Source organism: Bufo bufo, chromosome 5 (assembly GCF_905171765.1).
Source record: "Bufo bufo chromosome 5, aBufBuf1.1, whole genome shotgun sequence".
Taxonomy (NCBI): Eukaryota; Metazoa; Chordata; class Amphibia; order Anura; family Bufonidae; genus Bufo; species Bufo bufo.
In genome coordinates this window covers 548,173,049-548,178,677 of record NC_053393.1, presented here as the reverse complement: position 1 = coordinate 548,178,677, position 5,629 = coordinate 548,173,049, and the positions used below count along the sequence as shown (strand labels likewise).

At 41.4% G+C, this 5,629-nt stretch overlaps 1 long non-coding RNA gene across 1 annotated transcript; it reads right to left on the bottom strand.

Moving 5' to 3' along the window:
- Positions 1-4,055: 4,055 nt before the first annotated feature.
- Positions 4,056-5,153, bottom strand: LOC121000765. The gene is made up of 3 exons (XR_005778899.1): positions 5,101-5,153; positions 4,442-4,480; positions 4,056-4,103 (listed from the first exon to the last, which is right to left on the bottom strand). It is a non-coding gene; the product is annotated as an uncharacterized LOC121000765 (long non-coding RNA).
- Positions 5,154-5,629: the final 476 nt, after the last annotated feature.

Below are 5,629 nucleotides of genomic sequence, written 5' to 3'. Positions count from 1 at the left end.
CAAAACACATTCCCCAACTTCTCCTGAATACGGAGATACCACATGTGTGACACTTTTTTGCAGCCTAGGTGGGCAAAGGGGCCCACATTCCAAAGAGCACCTTTCGGATTTCACGGTCATTTACCTACTTACCCCACATTTGGGCCCCTAGAATGCCAGGGCAGTATAACTACCCCACAAGTGACCCCATTTTGGAAAGAAGACACCCCAAGGTATTTGCTGATGGGCATAGTGAGTTCATGGAAGTTTTTATTTTTTGTCACAAGTTAGTGGAAAATGATGATTTTTTTTTTTCTTACAAAGTCTCATATTCCACTAACTTGTGACAAAAAATAAAAACTTCCATGAACTCACTATGCCCATCAGCGAATACCTTGGGGTGTCTTCTTTCCAAAATGGGGTCACTTGTGGGGTAGTTATACTGCCCTGGCATTCTAGGGGCCCAAATGTGTGGTAAGGAGTTTGAAATCAAATTCTGTAAAAAATGACCGGTGAAATCCGAAAGGTGCTCTTTGGAATGTGGGCCCCTTTGCCCACCTAGGCTGCAAAAAAGTGTCACACATGTGGTATCTCCGTATTCAGGAGAAGTTGGGGAATGTGTTTTGTGGTGTCATTTTACATATACCCATGCTGGGTGAGAGAAATATCTTGGCAAAAGACAACTTTTCCCATTTTTTTTATACAAAGTTGGCATTTGACCAAGATATTTATCTCACCCAGCATGGGTATATGTAAAATGACACCCCAAAACACATTCCCCAACTTCTCCTGAATACGGAGATACCACATGTGTGACACTTTTTTGCAGCCTAGGTGGGCAAAAGGGCCCACATTCCAAAGAGCACCTTTTGGATTTCACTGGCCATTTTTTACAGAATTTGATTTCAAACTCCTTACCACACATTTGGGCCCCTAGAATGCCAGGGCAGTATAACTACCCCACAAGTGACCCCATTTTGGAAAGAAGACACCCAAAGGTATTCACTGATGGGCATAGTGAGTTCATAGAACTTTTTATTTTTTGTCACAAGTTAGTGGAATATGAGACTTTGTAAGAAAAAAAAAAAAAAATCATCATTTTCCGCTAACTTGTGACAAAAAATAAAAAGTTCTATGAACTCACTATGCCCATCAGCGAATACCTTAGGGTGTCTACTTTCCGAAATGGGGTCATTTGTGGGGTGTTTGTACTGTCTGGCCATTGTAGAACCTCAGGAAACATGACAGGTGCTCAGAAAGTCAGAGCTGCTTCAAAAAGCGGAAATTCACATTTTTGTACCATAGTTTGTAAACGCTATAACTTTTACCCAAACCATTTTTTTTTACCCAAACATTTTTTTTTTATCAAAGACATGTATAACAATAAATTTAGAGCAAAATTTATATATGGATGTCGATTTTTTTTGCAAAATTTTACAACTGAAAGTGAAAAATGTCATTTTTTTGCAAAAAAATCGTTAAATTTCGATTAATAACAAAAAAAGTAAAAATGTCAGCAGCAATGAAATACCACCAAATGAAAGCTCTATTAGTGAGAAGAAAAGGAGGCAAAATTCATTTGGGTGGTAAGTTGCATGACCGAGCAATAAACGGTGAAAGTAGGGTAGGTCAGAAGTGTAAAAAGTGGCCTGGTCTTTCAGGGTGTTTAAGCTAGGGGGGCTGAGGTGGTTAATAATGGGAGGGGAGCAGGGACTGCCCTGTAGAGGTCTTCATAGTAATCACTGAATATTTAAGCAATTTATACAGGATTAGCAGTAACTGTGCCAGTCAGAGGGTTCTGCAACTGGATGACTGGTTTATAAAGTTGACTAGATTTAGTAAGGGCCGCTAATAATTTACCCGTCTTATTGCCCCAACAATAGAATTTAATTTATGATATCTGCATCTGACAATGAGACTATATATAAAAGAGTCCAGAAGATGTTCAGCCATGAAGTATTCTTGTGGTGTCTCCGTAGAAGGGGATAAGACAAGCGCACCTCGGGCCTGTAACCAGGAGTTATGTATTTCATCAAACCTTTTCTCCTTCTTTCTACACGAGAGATAATGAACTGTTATACTTTTTATCCTTTATTTTTTATTTATGTTTTTCTCAGTTTATTAGATTTCTATATTCTATCTTTTATTACATATATTTCTTCTTATATCTATGTCCGGGCAGCAGGATGTATGTCCCCATATAAAGGGGACTCAGGGCAGCCATCAGATAATATCTGTACACAGGGATGCAGGGAAGACATGGTTGGTGTGTCCTCTGCATGCCCACCAGCCGCCTCTATTGAAGAGATTTCCTCTGATGTCAGCAGTTTCCTCCTGTGCAGGACCCAGCACCATCTTCATATTCTTCTCCTCTTTGCTGAGATCTTCAGGTGAAGTTCATGGTGTTGCTGAGGACGCCATGAGGACCAGACTTCTCATATTCCGCTTATTCGCCGGTGTCATCATAACTGCAGCAGCAGAAGAACCTGAGGCATCTGCAGGAGATAAGACCGGAGGGGGGTCATGAGAGTGGACAGGTCAAGTGGTGACAGTGGGGACTGAAGAAGGGAGATGTAGTAGGTCCTAGAGATACGAGCTGATTACGGTGAGTCCTGCTGCTGGGTCCCCCCACAATCAGCTGGTATCACTGGAGGAAACATTTAGGGAACTCTTCTGGGACAGTCAAGTGTTCACCAGAGGGTAGGAAATGTCCTCTATAGCGAGAGGGGGCCTCTGTGATGCCTATCTGCTCGGGATGATAGAGAGGATGCTGACGGGGGGGACCTCAAATATTTTCAGCATTTTCCCTCATAGAAGGAGTAGAAGGGGTCATGATAATTGGTGTACTTACCTTGTTAGTCTGTTCCTGCTGCTCGTTCTGATGCTGCTTGGAAAAGTAAGAATAGATTTTTTAAAATAGATTCCCTGCATCGGCAAACTTGTTCCCTCCCTAGTTCATGAACGTTCAATGCAGGCATCCTCAAACTGCGGCCCTCCAGCTGTTGTAAAACTACAACTCCCACAATGCCCTGCTGTAGGCTGATACCTGTAGGGTGTTCAGGCATGCTGGGAGTTGCAGTTTTGCAACAGCTGGAGGGCCGCAGTTTGAGGATGCCTGGTTTAATGCATTAAATGAATTATTTCTGTGGCCAATAGGGGGAGCTCATTGCATGCTGATGTATCATAGAGTTCACTGTGTAAACCCCTATGCAGTGAGCTCCTTCAAGTGGCAGTTACAGGTAGACTGAAGGTAAATTATTACTTACCTGCTGCTCTTGTTTTGTCTTCTCAGGCAATTTGGTGTCCACCAACCGTGTCTTGTCCTAAAGGAAAGATTAAAGTAGATAAGATCAGCTCCATGTGATGACAGGATCAGTCTATACAGTTCTGTACACGGAGACTGTCCTGTGTCCTGTCCTGTGGACACTAAATGAGGCAGAGCTCAAAGCAGGAAAGTATGTGACCACTAAAATTCTGTCTTACTTATTCTATAAACTTACTGGGTGGTCTCCTCAGTTGGTCGGGCCGGCATCACCTCTATGTCCAATGGTCTGAAATGAAAAAAACTGCTCTGACAACAATGTATGGGCTCCGATCACATAATTATATATACCTATATCTGGAAATATTATCAGCTCATTATATATAAACTCTGTACTCACCTTGCTGTGTTCTCAGCTTGTTCCTCCACTACAGTCTCTTTCTCCTCTACTTCCTCTACTCCCACCTTTTCCTTTTCCATTTCCTCTCTAGCCTTTTCCTCTTTCACTTCCTCCTCTCCCGCCACCTTCTTCTCCTCCTCTTCTTCCTCCAGTTCTATTTCCTCCTTGCTATTAGACATAGAACATACATTATATCAGGACTTTGTTCTCACCTTTATTAGGGGAGGAGTTTAGTTGGAGATCGGGTGGGAATTTAGTTTTCTATATTTTTTCCTCTTAGAGAATGGGATAAACCTCAATAATCCTCAGTGTGATGCTCTATGGTCTGGTTTTAAGGTAAAAAAAAGTTTGTGCCCCCCCCCTTGCCCAGGCTCCAGCATTGCCAGTTCCTCCCTGCCCGGTTTATACACTTACATAGTGTCCATCTTAAAGGGTGGCTCCAATTTCTTCACTGTTCGTATCCTATAATAGAAAACAGCTCTGGTTACTGGAACTGCTCAATATACACCCCAAATATAAGATGTGGCAAGACTGGTGCCCCCTTTGATCATTATCACATTTACTAGTAATAATTTATATCCATGACATCACAACATAATTAACCCCTTGCATCTGGAAAGTTTTATCTCAGATAAATATACTGATATCAAATTCAGAAGCTTTCCTTCTACCTTCCTTTAGAGGACACAGGAGAATTGTCCTTTCTATAAATATACATGTCACATATGGTGGGAGACAACTCCTAGATCACCTTGTAAGACAGACGCCTATATTGCCCTATTATTCTATGATATAATCACCTTACTGGCAGCTCGGAGCCCTTCACCGTCCACCACCACCTGTTAGGGAAATACAACGAGATTATATTTACAGGTTAGGAATATTCTCATTCATAGACATGATACAATATGATATCATTTGAGATTTCCAAAGTAACAGCCAATCAGATCTCTGTGTTCATTTTCCCGCATTTTTATGTATGAGGCCTGATGACTGTATGAAATGTTTTGTGGTTGCCTGAAGTTTGTTTTCTGTGCACTCTGCAACGCATGGAGATTTAAACTGTGTCCTTTCCACTATGGACGTTTCATATATGAAGGTGGAGCTGTGGATGAAGAATACTTTGATCTATTAATATTAAGATCTAGAGATAGAAATATTATAGATTATATCTGACCTTTTGACCTTGGGGTGCTTTACCTATAGGTAGAATGTGGGGTGATGTTCAGGACAATAAATGTTGCATGTTGTGGATCAGTAATTCTTCTACACAGTGTGGAAGATTTATCAAACTGCTGCAAGATCAGATTGTAGCTCTGAAAGTCAGTTGGAAAATTTATATTGTGACCTGATTAGCTGCTATGGAGAACTGCTCCACAGGTTCTTTGCCATATTCTTGATTAATCAATTCAATCACTGTCCTAAATCAATATACAGAACTTTACATTGATGTACTTACATGAGAGCCTGATATTTTTCCTCCTCACTTTCTTCTTCTTCCTCTTTCACCACCGCGCCTTTATTCTCCTCCTCAGTATTGATAACTTCCACCATCTCTTCCAGTACTTCTTCTTCCTTGATGTTCTTCTCCTCTACCTTCTTGATTGTATTGTCCTCCACTTTCCCCTGCTTTTCGATGTTTATCTCCTCCATAACCTTCTCTACCTCCTCGATCTTATTCTCCATATTTTTGATCTCCTCCACCTCCTTGATCTTAATCTCCTCCACCTCCACGATCTTAATCTCCACTTCCTTGATCTTAATCACCTCCATCTCCTCGATCTTAACTTCCTCTGCCTCTATGATCTTAATCTCCTCCGCCTCCTCAACCTTAATCTCCTCCACGACCTCCCTGATGTTTATCTGCTCCAACTCCTCCTCAGTGTTAATCTCCACTATCTCATCCTCCATGGTTATATCCTCCAAGATGTTAATCTTCTCATTCTCTTTCTTGATGTTACCATACTCCACCTCCTCATCGATGTTAA